Source organism: Lycorma delicatula, chromosome 5 (assembly GCF_047948215.1).
Source record: "Lycorma delicatula isolate Av1 chromosome 5, ASM4794821v1, whole genome shotgun sequence".
Classification (NCBI taxonomy): Eukaryota; Metazoa; Arthropoda; class Insecta; order Hemiptera; family Fulgoridae; genus Lycorma; species Lycorma delicatula.
This window is the reverse complement of record NC_134459.1, coordinates 28,275,518-28,291,598: the sequence shown is the minus strand read 5'-3', so window position 1 is coordinate 28,291,598 and position 16,081 is coordinate 28,275,518. Positions and strand designations below refer to the sequence as shown.

The 16,081-nt window shown below is 28.4% G+C and overlaps 1 protein-coding gene across 11 annotated transcripts in view; it reads right to left on the bottom strand.

Moving 5' to 3' along the window:
* Mgat2 (alpha-1,6-mannosyl-glycoprotein 2-beta-N-acetylglucosaminyltransferase) overlaps positions 1–16,081 on the bottom strand; it is an 858,981-nt gene that overhangs the window by 548,000 nt on the left and 294,900 nt on the right. For 2 of the 11 annotated variants that reach the window (XM_075365853.1, XM_075365854.1), the window contains one exon: positions 13,609–13,651. The exons of the other annotated variants lie outside the window; for them this stretch is intronic. The gene's annotated coding sequence lies outside the window, so the exon portion shown is untranslated. The remainder of the gene's footprint in view (positions 1–13,608; positions 13,652–16,081) is intronic. 11 annotated transcript variants of the gene reach the window in all.

Genomic DNA, 16,081 nt, shown 5'->3' with positions numbered 1-16,081 from the left:
AAAGACAAAAACAGATAAAAAACTTTACATATATGTGTGTACGGAAAAGTTTCGTTTTGATCTTATGAAAAATTTCGCCTTGATATCTGCTCAAAGGATATAATGGAAGCCATCCTAAAATTCTTGGGACTTAAATTAAGGAAAAAATTTGATGGTTTCATGTGGTTTTTTGAAAAATTGAAAAAATGTTAAAGGATCTGAATTCAGGCCTGAAAACTATATCTCTGAAGTATTTTTTGAGAGACTTATGGTAAAGTTCAAAAAATTGGAGCCAAAAAACACTATTTTTATGTTTGACGTAAATAAACTTCTTTAAACTCCCAATAAATAAATTGAAGTTTAAAAAAAATTCAATTGTAAGAAAATCTGTGTAAATAATATCAACCGACATGGAAAAGAGTTTAAAATTTGACTTTTATTATGAAGAAAACAGACCAAAATTTTGTAGAAAAATATTGAATATCAGTATTTTACAAACATTACTAACAAAAGATAATTTTCGGACCTATTTCATTAAATTATTAAGGTCAAAACCATTTGAAACCACAAACTTAACTCTTAATTTAAATTCCAAGAATTTCAGTATGAGTTGGGTTTTACCCTTCGAGCGGAAATAACTCTAAAAAGAAGCGTTTTCGGATCGATGCTTATATAACAATTTCTTTATTTTGACTTAAACGCTAAGTACTGAAATTTTTTTCGATTTACCGTGAGACAATCTTTACAATAAAAGAGTGAAATTTTAACCAATATAGAAGATTGCAAGTCAAGTTAATAATAAGTACTGGATCTACTAAAACGGCCTTCGACAAGGAATAATGGAGAAACCACATAATTTAAAAAAATTTAAAAAAATAATGGAGAAACCACAAAATTTCTGATATTCTCATACATACTGCAAAACCCTTTCTCAGAATACCAAACTAAAAGAGGTTCCTTTATTCTATTAAAAAATAAATCTTAATTTATCAGCCGAAAAAATTGTGTTACAAGTAAACAAAGAATAATGAAAAAATAATAGACAAAATTAGAGAAAAAAAGGAAATATTTTTAAGACAAAAAACCTTTGTCAATGCAGTCATTAAAAACATGAAATTGCAGAATAGAAATAATTTCGTTGATCGACTAACAACGGAAAATTAAACTTCATAGTTTTGCAAGTCTAATTGGCGTAAATTTCAGACTGAAAACATTCGCTAAAAAATTACATAAAATAATATTAGACATTAACATTTTTATTTCAATCGGTGTATTATTTATCGTAATACTTAAAAGTTGTTATAAGTTTTTTCTACAAAGTGCAAAATCAAAGAAAAATGTTTCGTCTTTATTTTTTATCTATTTTATTTTTACTAGTAAAATCAGAAAATAAAATTTTAAGTACAAGTAAAATCATAATAACCTTGGTTTTTTAAAACATAATAACCGTGATCGTTGTTTAGATTGTCTTGCACATAAGTCTTAAAAAAAAAATACTAGTTTATTATCTACTTGTCATAAATGAAAGATAAGAATGAACTTTTCTAACAAAAACGCAATAATTTTTTCCAGTGACAAGATATTTCAAAACGCCACTTTTGACAAGGATATCTAGATAACATTATCTCACGATTCTTCTTTAAACATTGTCCATATAAAAAGCTGTAACTTTTTTTAAACATTTAAAAAAAAGAAAAATAATTAAATAATTTCTATGGACAAAACGATGACCTCTAACTTTTTCTTAAATAAACCCGTATTTCTTGAATGGTCCGTTACTGTGGGTTGTTTCTGATGCACGGCTTACACACACACACATCCACACACACACACACACACACACACACACACACACACACACACACACACACACACACACACACACACACACACACACACACGCACACACACTGTATTTAATTCGCACGGGTGTGGCAGTTCTAGTGGCGACGGTCCGCAGCAATTAAAATAATGTAATTTCACAACTTACATAGAACAAATTTCGCTTGTACGATCGGCATACTGGTGTAGCCGCGAGATTTAAAGCACCAGGTACCGAGTCAACCGGACGATAGAGTTCTAAACCCAGCCATACAATGTTACTTTTTTACACTTTAAATATTATTAATGTATTTAATTCTACCGCTCATCTGTGACGTCATAACATAGAAGATGACTACAATTTTTGGAGTGGGAGTGCGATTTTGTAAAAATTTCTTTTGTTCTACATTCATATTTTTTAATTGTTAACAAATATGCCTAAGAAAAATATGACCTTAATTAGGCGAAATCTTGAGATACTGAGGGTGACCTTGTTCTACAGCCTCACCCCCTTGACCTTTTAAGTAGAAAATTTAATGCCACCAAATAGAGAAGTTTAATGGCATATATAAAAGTTTGGTCGGAATCGGTCCAGTAGTTCTGGAGATACAAGGTGATTTAGAGGTCAACACCAAACATACACACACAACGAACATTAACATCCGGATAATTTCCATCCGGGTTTTTGGTTTTTTGAGTTCCTCAGTTGTCGAAACGTCAAGATCCGGTGAAAAACAGATATGCCTAAATTGGACCGATTACAAAAATTTTCCTACTAGACTTGTAGCTTTAGTATATTGCAATCTAGACGGGAAAGTAAAAATCATATTTTGGGCTGCCGTTTTAACATGTTATTTGAAAACAATTAGTTAAGTTTTCTACCAGTTACCTAAAAAGAAACCCGGTAAAGTATAAAAATTGTAAAGGTACAAGCTTCTTTTTTTTATTAAAAAAAAAATTCATTAGCAAACATTCCTATGCATCGAATTACAATTATTTTACTTGAGTGCAGTTGTTTAACGATAAGCATGTTCAAAATATCACGGAGATAAGGATGTCCCCCAAAAAATAATACTGCAAAAAAGAACTTGTTACTTTTAATAGGTATACAGAAACGCATTTTAATTACGAATACATAATTAAATTGATTAAATAAATATGCTAATACATTTATTCCTGTGAAATTGCACGTAGTTGTAAATTTAAGCGATAACTCTAACAAAAATAAATTTCTACTTTTTCAAAGAGTTGTGCTAAATTAAGTGTTAAGTTTATATACATTCAGATGTATTGTATTTATGCAGTAATGTGTTCTAAAGTAATTCTACCGTATATTACTTTAAGGTATTTTGAATTCAGATAAGTTAGAACAGTACCCTATTTTCAATTAAGCTACAAGGGAAATTGTTAAAACATAGTATGATTACTGTAGTTTACCGTTCTGAAAAAAAAACCGAGAAAATGAAATCGAATTACAAAAAAGTACTGTACAATACATACTAAGTACTGATATTTTTATTTTCTACATTTTATTTTATCCCACAATATCCTCATTTTTAACTGTAACATTCAGTAATATTTTTATTCTGTTAACTTAGATGACATGGTTTTTATTGTTTATCACTTTATCTTCGAAATAATGCGGTAAACCTATCGGGAGTAAAAGTTGTCTCCGGATGGCCGCGTTATATCGGGGGACGTACTGTAATTACTTCTTTTAAAAATGAATGACAACGTCTGCTCCAACACCACATCAACATGCTTTGTAAGACTGATTTCATCGTATATATACACACGTGACTTGCATGCAATGAATAGATGATAATATATTAAATAACATTTAATGAACGGGAGTACTACATGTTAATATATTTCATTCAAAAACACTGAATGAAATACGTATTAAAAATACAATTAACGTAGCATATAAATTTTGTGAATTTTTTTCTTTAATAAATTTGGACAAAGTATCTACAGATTTTTTTTTTTTATAGAATCTGATTTTAAAATGCGTTCAGCATTGTGAAAAGCAATTATATATTTATTGTCAAACCGTACATTTAATAATTCTAAAGCAACAAGATAATTTTCATTTGTTATTGGGGAATCTTTAAGAATAACTAGAGGTTCATTTTTGAAAGAAGAATGTGTAGTTTTTGAATGGTTAACTAACATTCAAAAACTACACTGTCCACATTCCTCTTTTAAAAATGAAGCTCTATTAGTAAAGATCTTCCAATAACAAATGAAATTATCTTGTTGTTTTAGAATTATTAAAGATATGGTTTGACAATAAATATATAATTGCTTTTCACAATGCTGAACGCGTTTTAAAATCAAATTCTATACAAAAAAAAAGAATCTGTAGATACTTTGTCCAAATTCATTAAAGAAAAAATTTATGATAAAGCTAGATTTGTTTCGATCATAATTTTCTATAAAAAAACGCAATCTATTGTGTACCCTTTTTCTTTCAATAATAATTCTACTAAATAAATCTACATAGGTAACCCCATAGATAAAATTACCATACCTTACGGTTTAAAAATATATTTATAGCAACAGAAATATAATAGCTTACGTGACTTCAAAAAAATTACGGGTAAAAATATTCAACAAAATTAATTAAATTCAGGCAATACTACCGTCGTAAATTATTACTAATTTCAAAATAATAAAAATAGATATATTTTTGATTATCTACTTTCATGTGAACAGTAAGTAAGGAAGTTATATTAGCAACATAAAATTAGAGAGAAAGAGCGAAAGAAGAGTAATTTTAGATACGCTTTCAAATTGCATTTCTATTTTATTTATACTAGTGAAAGACAAATGAAAAAGAAAAAATATCCAACTAATTTTAATATAACGTATTATTAGATGCATTAATGTAAAAAAAAAAGTAGCCGCTTTTGTTTTACGTATTTACATCAGTATAGAGTATCTGGAAATATTGTTGACGTAATTAACCTTTATTGTTATTATTATTATAATAACTTTTGTATATTTTTAAGAGAAAAAAAATATATATCGTGAATAAAATAACCGTTGTCTAATAACTGCAAAAATATCTTTATTCATAAATTTCCACGCAAATTTTTAACTTCATTATGAATAATACATCTGTGTGTTTGTGCGTATGCGTGCATACACACACTCAATGAATAGTCTGTCAGCTGTTTAATTAACATTCCTGAATGATCATTCTGTTTTCTTTTATTTTTTTTTTTTAATAAAACCAGAGGTTGATTTGGTCGTGATTCAGAATTCAAGAATATTAATAGTCGCCTCCCCCCTGTTGGTTAGGAATTCTTTTCCGCTTAATTATTATACTTCTTAAAATAAGCTAACTAAAAAAATTATTTGATCTGTAAAGTATTTTTATTAAAACATTTGACGAATGAATTTTTCGGCATAGTTCACGTTTTCCTATTTTCTGCTTAGCAGAGGGTGGATATAGACATACAACAACTGTTAACATCACAATTATCTCGACAACTTGAAGAAACAATAAATGAAATATTTCTAGGAAAATATGTCATTTTCTGATTAAGGGAATATACAGAATGTCTTGAGAAGTGTTGAACAAACTTAAGTAACCGATTCATGACTTCAAAATAAACTGGAAATTTCATGTAGGTAAATGCAGTATCTTGTTTCATTCTCCCTATCCGGCAGTCTGTATTTTTTAATAAAATTTTATATTGTAACATGTAATATTGTGCTATAGGAGAATGTTAAAAATCAGATGGGTGGATAAAGTGACAAATGAAGAGGTATTGCGGCAAATAGATGAAAAAAGAAGCATTTGGAAAAATATAGTTAAAAGAAGAGACAGACTTATAGGCCACATACTAAGGCATCCTGGAATAATCGCTTTAATATTGGAAGGACAGGTAGAAGGGAAAAATTGTGTAGGCAGGCCACGTTTGGAATATGTAAAAAAAAAAATTGTAACATCATCAGTAAAACGGATCAGTGTAACGGATTTCTTGCAATTAAGAAGAGAGTTTGAGAAAATAATAACGAAAGTAATCCAGAAGGAACTAAAAGGGATCCTTTTCTCAGGCTAACAAGTCCGTTTAACAATCTGTTCTTTGCAATATAGAAAATGACACCTCCAATAGCTGTTATCCGACGAGAAAGGGTTACCGCACCGGAATAAGAATTTATGGGAAAACGTAAGGGCGCGGACGGTGAAAGTTATTACACTTCAACAGTTAAGGAATGAGGTGGGTATTGATTGTTCAGGCCAGGGGATACAAATACTATCAGGACCAGTGAAATCAGTTAGTAGTTAAGAGAGTTGTTACGAGAGGCCGTGTTCGTCGTAGTCATTATAACAGTGAGTAGTTTTGAGAGGCCGTGTTCGACGCAATTTCGGTGATGGCTATTAGTAAGTATTTGGTAACAATGAGTGAAGAGTACGTTCCAAGCATTCCAGTGTGGACGGACAGTGGTGGAATGCAGGAATTTTTTCGGTTAGTTATTGGTAAACAGTAGTGAGAGTGATAGTATTCTTAATTTCTCAAACATGTTATCGCTGATACGTTAAATAAATAAATTAACAATTAATATAATCTACCTAACCAACACGTTGATACGTTTCCTAAATCTTTCGGCTTACTTGGAAATCACCATCAGGAGTTAAAATTAATGCATTAAAGTCAAAGTTTAAAACTCATAGTTAAAATTTAAAAAGTCAGGACTTTCCCGGTCCTACTAGTATAATAGGTCCTATAGTACACTTCCAAGTAAGCCGAAAGATCTAGGAACGTATCAACTTGCTGGTAAGCTGGATTATATTAATTGTTAATTTATTGATAGTATTCTTTTTATTCATAAAGTGCAGCGTAGTTCTATTATAACTAGTAAAAGTAATATTTACAAAAAACTGAACTGTATGAACTTCAGGCGTTTCTAATCTTATCTTGTTTTTAATGGAATGTTCAGTATTAATATTAGCAATCATTATATGTGTTTAGTAAATTGAACTGTATTCTGATTTTATAATTTAATTGCCTTTAAACAAGTTTTGTCCTTATTTGAATAACTCTTTTATATATCATATATTCACTATTATTGTTATTATTATTATTAGCATTATTATTATTATTAAGGTTGTAGTTATTACTACTACTATTATTAATTTTATTTTCTATGTTTTTATTTTTAGAGTAATAAATTTTTATACAAAATTTTTAGTTTTTTAGTCTCTCAATATGCTGATCGAGTCGCGAACACGCAGCAATATGTTAAAACCGGATTGAGTTTAATGAAATTTGGTGTATATGGATCCAACAACGCATTCTACAAAAAAACCTAAGTTGAAATATATTTTGAAAATTCCAAATTGTCGGCCATTTTACTTTATTAATCATTACTACCTCCATAAATATTACTTTTATCGATTATGTTTCAATAAATAATATATTAAGAATTTTATTAAACAAAAGTATACCTCATTTGTAGAAATCGGTTTATAATCAACTAAGATATGGTTGAAATTATTGAAAATGAATCACGACCCTCTGCCAATTTTGTGCCAGTTTTCACTTCCTTCACTAATTGAATTAAAAATTAATAATAATTTTTATTTATAATAAATTTCATTAAACTTTTTCAATCCGTTCTAAGATATAAATTTTTATTAGAAAAAAAAATGGCGGACAAAGAGGAAATGAAGTGGATAGGACATTTGTTCGCATGCATTTTTTGTTTATTTTAATGTCCTGAATCAGTCCTTTAAGTTTGGTTAAAACCTCCCGAGGCATTCTTTTTAGACCGATAACAGCTAAAGGAGCTTTATGAAAATAAACACCCTATTATGTAAGTTGCTCGTCATGTTTTGATAAAATTAAAAATTAAATCACTCTTTAAAGTTCAGTTTCTTTATTAAATTAATAAAATTAACAAATAGTAATTTTTTCTATCATGTTAATTTTAAGAGAAATATTACTTTAATTTGTGTTTAGAATATCATGAAATATGTCCCGAAGCATCGTACCGTCTAGTAAGCGACTAATTACGAGAAGCGTTGTCATTAATAAAATATTTTTACTAGAAAATTAATGATAAAATACAAACAAACAAAATTTTAATAAATTAATGTTCACTAGTTAAAACATATTATGAAATGACGCTTACCAGCAAATCGATATTCTAATATGAGAAACCAGATACATCGTTTTAAACTGCTGTTCTTTGACTCGATGACAATATCCGTGAAAAAGATTATAAAGAAAAGTCACAAATACAACGTATCACACATATGCTGTACTTTTTTAGTAATTTCAATAAATTATGTAAAACTAATTATACACGATATAAAAATTTACACTCTTTAAAATTATCCAAATTGTCGTATCTTTTCCAACACAAATCGTAATTACAGAATAATTTTAAAAAAGTTATAGGCTACTATCTAAAAATTTTTTAATAAAATCAACCAGTAGAACGGTAACAATCTATCAAAACAAATGTGATGACGCATACAAGATAACGATAATTCCAACCAGCCAATAGACATTTTTAATCAAGAAACAACATAATCGCTATTTCAACTACCTCTCGAATTTTTTTTTATTTCATTGTCAAATCATTGCGAAAATATTTTGGTATAGAATATCATAAAATGCAAAAAAATTTAGAAAAACTTTTGAAAAGTTTAGAAGAATTAAAAAATAGACGTAAAATATGAATCGTAAATATGAATCACGCGAAAAATCATTAAAAAAAAAATAGGGAAAAATGACAGAATATGAAAAATTCTACTGATGACTAGAATGTAAGTCTATCTAAGTAAATTGCATTACTTATATAATAACCGTTCATAATTTATAACGTTCTGTTAAATTACGTTAATAGAATTCAGAATCGTGAGAGTAGATAATCTGATTTGAATTTCCACGGTTTATTTTCTATTCCAATGTAAAACTAGAATACAAGAAACACAATTTCGGTGCGCAACGTGATATATTGCATTTAATTATATTACTTGTTTCTAATAGCAAATACGTCACTACAAATTATATCGCATCTACTTTTATGTTCTAGTGTAGTAATAATAATCCTCTTTAAAATCACGTAATACATTGTATTTTCAACAAAAAAAAAAAACTAAATCGTAAAATTTAAATATAAAAACAAAAAGAGATGAGAAAGGAGATATGGAAATTTTATTATAACAAAAATATCAGAATATAACTGATATCTGGCAATGAATAAATGTCAAATTGTACAAAAAGTAAAGAAAATGAGACGAGTGATATGATCAAATAATTTTACACCGCAATTCTAAAAAAAAAAAAATCTATTATAACATGGACACTACGATAAAAATAACCTAACAAAAATATTCATTTTTTTTTTCTGAGGATGATATGTATGAATGTGAATGAAGTGTAATCTTTTACAGTTTCAGATCGACCATTCTTGAGATGTGTTATTAATTGAAACCCAACCATCAAAAAACATCGTATCCACGATCGAGTTAGAAATGAAAAAAGTTGCAGCTGCATTCACAGAACTAGACGCTAACACGCGCCTGCCATATGTTTCATTTTTATGTTTAACATATGTCTAATAAAATTATTAAAATAACAACAGCAGTTCGGTCAGTGGAAGACAAGTTTAGGTTTTGAATAGTAATAACTATTTACATATTCTTTCGTTTTTCAATTTATATTTTATGAATATCTTTCTATAAAATATAATTAAATATTCAAAAGAGACAAGAAGATTTTCTTAAACATATTGGATATGGAACGTGATATATTGTAAATTACCCGCCTCGGATATTAGGGAATTGAGGAATGAAGTGATTTACATTCCTTTAATTTCTTCTATGAGTCGAATATACAGCTGCCTTCCAAAATCTAAACAATATTGTGCCCTACAACTGACACCTGACAGTTTCAACGTTCACCACACTTACTGATAATATAATGACCAATATTATTCCCAAAAAAAATCATCATTAATTACTATTACTTAGATATCATATGCTTCATAGAAGTCTTCAAAGCCATTCGAAATACCGGGAAAAAATTAATTTTAATTCTTTTATTATAAAATTAAATAAACCCAACTGTAAAATTTAATAAACCTACAATTAAAGTTTACCAGGTACACTAAACTGTGTTTTACTGCACACACTGCAGTACGTAGCCTGGTAAAGAGCATCGGAGTGACGGTGCCTGATAAACAGGCTCTGTCACTCATTATCAGAATCATTTCATAAAAAAATAAGTTAAGAAAATGCTCACAGAATATCGTCCGAGTTATTCTGTCAGGATCATTTAGTTCTTCTAACATTATCATTTTATACAAATAAAAGTTCAAATCCTTGAATCCTAATGTAGAACTCTTCTGTCATTACAGTAAGATAAATAAAAAGGATTGCAACGTGGTTTCTGCTTCAGCACTGAAGATTTTAAGATAGCATGCCTGGTTCTAACAATTTTAGGACAGATTCGGACGATGTGAGCAAGATCTGCGGGCTGTTTATCCACGAGTATTAAAGCTAAAAAGCTCACCATAACATGAAATACTGTGATCCCATGACAATAATTGCTAAGTAACTACAAACAAATCACATTTTTAAAAAACATATTTTCACTACGAATGCACACATGTAGCAGTTCATTGATTTCCGAAATGGCATCTACTATACAAGACCACTTACTACTTGCATATCAAGGTTGCCAACCTAATTTGCTTTAAAATCTTCAAGATCCTATGCCTTGCCCATTTTTACTCGTATGACAAATCAATGTAACCTTTTAAAAGTCAAAATAAAAGATTTAGATTTTCTTTAAGTAGAAAAACCAATAATAAATTAAAACATTAACGAACCTTCATTGCCGTAAGTAACTATCATTCTAAACATTAAAACCGATTTGATACGTACAACTTATATTAACGGAAAGAAAAAAATCCTTATTAATAAAAACCCCCTCCATTATATAAAAATACTTCTTTTATAAATTTAACACCACCTTTTTTCCTGTTTAGCCTCCGGGAATTACCATTCAGGTATTACTTCAGAGGATGAATGAATATGATATGTATGAGTGTAAATGAAGTATAGTCTTGTACAGTCTCATTTCGACCATTCCTGGAATGTGTGGTTAATTGAAACTAAACCACCAAAGAACACCGGTATCCACGATCTAGTATTCAAATCCGAATAAAAGTTAAACCTTTACTAGAACTTGAACAATTTAACACCACCTAGGAATTATTTTCTTAATTAATTTTACCCAAACGCTTCCCTTTGATTATTGGAGCCACCAAAACAAAAAAAAAAAAACTTTTTTTCTGCAATTTCAAATATTTAACGCTCAAAACCTATTTTGTTACAGAATAAAATCACTAAAATAACTTTAAAATCACAAATAACATCCCTTCTTTGACGGGGAGCTACCTTATTTTTTTAAATCGAAAAAAATTTCAGTTTCCATCTTAGTTCACTTAAAATCTATTTTAATGAATATCTTAATCACTTAAAAATCCCTCTAATGCATGAGCGTGGAAACAGCTTAAAATGATTTAATAAAAAAAATGAATTACGTAACTTGACCGGCGTAGCCAGAAAAGATACGAATTCATTACTGGGTCTTTGATTTTATTAACACAGAGATTTATTTATTAATCGTGTTATAATATTTCATAATTATTGTTTTGATTTATTTTTTATATAATAATTCCTCATTATTTATTAATGAAAACTGTATATCAATCAAAATGGCATATATTTTTATATGTCAAGATGCGTTTTCTTGTTTTCAATACCAATAGATAAACGTTTAGAAAGGTATTTCCTGGTATTTAAATATTTCATTAGATAAAGCGTGTAAAATAAAAGATTCAAGGACAAATATACTGATGCTAAGTAAAGATTGTAATCAAAGGTTTCTCTGTTCGCTGTATACCATGAAATATTCATACGATGACTAACACAATCCTCGAGCAGTGTATGAAGAACTAAAGTGAGATAGAATATAACTGATACGCAATAAGGTATACTGCTACTTGTATACTTTGACTGGCCTAAGGTGTAAAGGGAAGATATGTATAGAATAGTAGAAGAAAGGAACGGGGGAAAACAGAGCCGAGGCAATTTTCCAAAGCCAGTTTATTGAGTGTTACCGGTTCAGATTAATACAATATAAGCAAATGCTTTCTCACTTCAGTTCACTTAAACGCCTACTGCTTTTGAATACGGCATCAAAAACAGACGTCATCTCTTTTCAAATTTTGATAATAGTATATATCTCACTCTCTCTCGGTAACTCTCCCGCTCCGACTCTTCTCTTCTTCTTCTGTAGAATAGAAGTCCTCTTCTATTTTACAAAGCACGATAATGAGTACTGACATGCATTTAATGCCAGAAACACTTTCGTAAAATATTCACATATATATTGTAAATAACTATGCGCCGATTTAAATTATAATCCACCGAAAAGCTTTATTAAAGCCTACAATTATAGAAAATATCGAAAGGTAATAAATATATGGAATAATTAATAATATTGTTTTTTTTTTTAAATTAAAAATTACAATATTTTTAATTATTTACAAAAACTATTCTTTAGGTTATATCTTTATACATATTTATATAAAATTAAAAATTTATTTATTTTTAATTACTGATATAATTTCTGCTAAAGAAGTGTTCTCTTTTAATTATAATCGGATATTTTAGTTAGATTATTCATCTTTAAAAATATATACATTTTTTAAATAAATAATTAAATGCTTTGAATATACAATTTATTAAAAATAAAAAAATCAGAAGCAGGTGTAATACTTAAAAAAAAAACCTACATTCAAATACGTAACTTCAAAAAATGTTATAAATAATTCAGCAAACAGCTCTAAAAAGTTTCTTAAATATTAAAAATATATATTAATAAACAAGAGTACTATTCGCCAAAACTATAGTAATAAAAGAAAGAAATGAGTCCAGCTTCATGCCTTAGTAACTTTGGAATTTACAATGCCATTCTAATTGTAGACAGGTTTTTTGTAAATATTAAGATTTATTTTGAAAATCCAATCATGTGTTTTTTAATATTTTCACGATGTTTTCTATTTCCGCTAGGATTATCATAACTCATTTGAGTGTTATTTTCTGCCGTTCCTAACACTGTGACTATAACACTGACGCGTTTAGGAGTACTTCCATTATCAAAACTACTATCTTAGCGTTAAGGCACTACTATATATTTAGTAATCACTACTAGAGTGAAAAAACCACTTTTGAACTAGTTTGCAAAAGTAGTTTTGAGAATGGAGGTATTCTGAAACGCGTCAACTAAGAATTTTAGAGTGACATTACTAGGATGGTGAGAAAATAACAACATATCAAATGTGTTTCCTATGTGTAAATGACATTTGCCTAATGCAAAATCGATGTTTTTTTTTTAGATCATGAAGAATAATTTTCTAGAGTTTACGTATTTTAAAAGTTTTAAATAAAATTTTTATTGATTAATAACTGGTAAATCGGCTAATGAACAATCAAATTTCTGGGTTAAAATTGCGATTATAAAAATATTATAAGGCGAAAATTTTTCAAATGGGCTTTCGAACCCTCCTTTAACTAATATACTACCATTGTAGAGAAAAAAAATGTTATAATCAGCGCTCAAAGTTTGTCTTCTTACTTTCTCTTTATTTAAAAGTTACTCCGATTAATATAAATCAATTTAAGTAGTAAATCTATTTTAAATCCTTGTTATTTTTTTAATTTATCAATATTATCTTTCTTAAAATAAATAAATAAAATTAAAATAAACTTACCATAAAATAAGTTACTAGTTTAATTTCAAAGTATGTTCCATACCTAAAAAAAAAAAAAAACATTAGACATAATTAAAAATAACAGATTCATATAGCATTACTTCATATTGTTCATACAATCAACTTCTAAATGAGTTGATAACTAATCAAAACAATTACATTAAAGCATTTAAATTAAGCCATGTTTAACCGATTTCATCATATAACATTTTACAATGGCAGACATTCAAAATAGGATGACAACGAAGAATATACCTTAAATAACTTTTCAAAAATTAAAAAAAAAAAAAAAACATTAAATTTAGCCTATCTCAAAACTATAGTTTGTGGTTTGAGACCCCAACTTTGTATTACTGAGGTCCACTTAAAACAAAAATAAAACATTAAATTCACTTGCTGCCATTTTGGTTAGTTTTTATAATCCAGTAGATTTTTTTACGTTTATTTTTTTTAATGCCCTATAAAATTATGTGTTAGAATCCTACAATTTTTATTTCATTGTTTATTAGATTAAATTTTATGTTACATTTAATTGTTTCCCTGTTAGAGTTGCAGTGGTCTCCTACTAAAAAACAGATCGTTTTGATTATTTGCAAAATGCACCTACCTCATTACTGGTTTTCCATTTTTTTATTTTTTTACACGACTACCCAAAAAGGAGTGAAATGTATTTAGGGTGTAAGTATGTAAATGTATGTTAGTTCCACCGTAGTAGCTAAACGGCTGAACCCATTTACAAGTATGATCCAGCGCTGGAATCCTTTCGTTACCAGGAGAGTCATAGGCTATAAAATATATATATATATATGTATAAATGAATTTAAATAAATTAAATAGGAGGAGAAAAGATTATGGAGGTAGAAGAATTTTGCTATTTGGGAAGTAGAATTACTAAAGATGGACGAAGTAGGAGCGATGTAAAATGCTGAATAACACAAGCTAAACGAGCCTTCAGTAAGAAATATAATTTGTTTACATCAAAAATTAATTTAAATGTCAGGAAAAGATTTTTGAAAGTGTATGTTTGGAGTGTCGCTTTATATGGAAGTGAAACTTGGACGATCGGAGTATCTGAGAAGAAAAGATTAGAAGCTAATCTAAGCTAAATTTCATGTAGGTAAATGCAGTATCTTGTTTCATTCTCCCTATCCGGCAGTCTGTATTTTTTAATAAAATTTTATATTGTAACATGTAATATTGTGCTATAGGAGAATGTTAAAAATCAGATGGGTGGATAAAGTGACAAATGAAGAGGTATTGCGGCAAATAGATGAAGAAAGAAGCATTTGGAAAAATATAGTTAAAAGAAGAGACAGACTTATAGGCCACATACTAAGGCATCCTGGAATAGTCGCTTTAATATTGGAAGGACAGGTAGAAGGGAAAAATTGTGTAGGCAGGCCGCGTTTGGAATATGTAAAACAAATTGTTGGGGATGTAGGATGTAGAAGGTTTACTGAAATGAAACGACTAGCACTAGATAGGGAATCTTGGAGAGCTGCATCAAACCAGTCAAATGACTGAAGACAAAAAAAATAAAAAATAAATTTAAAAACAAAATTACACTATAAACAAAATTGTCACCTCCACGCCCTTTATTATAGCATACTATATTAAAGAACAATGTTTGTCAGCAATGTTTTTTTTTGGCAGTCGTGTGTTTTAAGTTTTAATATTTATCTCATGATTTGGATTTATTTCCAATTGTTTTTTTTTCTATGTTTAACTGTTGAAAAGTTATTAAAAGAGGTATTGTAGACCTTTTTTGAAAGTAACTGTGAATAACCTTAAATGGCTGACATTTTAGTAAGGGTTTTAACGTCAATTCTTGTTTCTTAATGGCCTTTAAAATTACGTTTTCACAATCCTAGTCTTTCTATGTTACATATTGGAGTTTCACCCTTCTTTAGGCCTCATGATATTTTGGTTGTGTTGGTCTTATACTGAAAAATAGGTAGTTTAAAGGTACACACTCGCTAAATATAATTTTTCTATGTTTATCTGAGGAAAAATTATTTAAGAGTGGCCAAACTTTAACACTGTATATAAATAACTTATAGAAACTAATTTATTCGGTAAATTAAAATTTTGAGTTTATAATATTTATTTATTGTAGGATTAAAGTTTATTTATTTAAAAATATTGTAAAACAGTACTATAATCTTATACCAGTGCAAGATTTTACCGATGAATGTTTTAATAAATTCTAAAAAAAAAAACAGTACCTTTTAAACTACATTTTTTAAATATATTCTTCAAAACTAAAAAAACTAGTATAAACCAAAAAAATTTCGTTTAATTTATTTACTTAATGATTGATATCTCTTCTAAAATTTTAAAATTTGAAAAGCGGTTTTTTCCCTTATCATTATTTTGTAAAAAGTAGGTTAATAACTAACATCAGTCAGGACAGGTAATTTTTTAAATTATGCAAACAACTGGTATATTAGAATTCAAAAGGTGAGCAAGAATA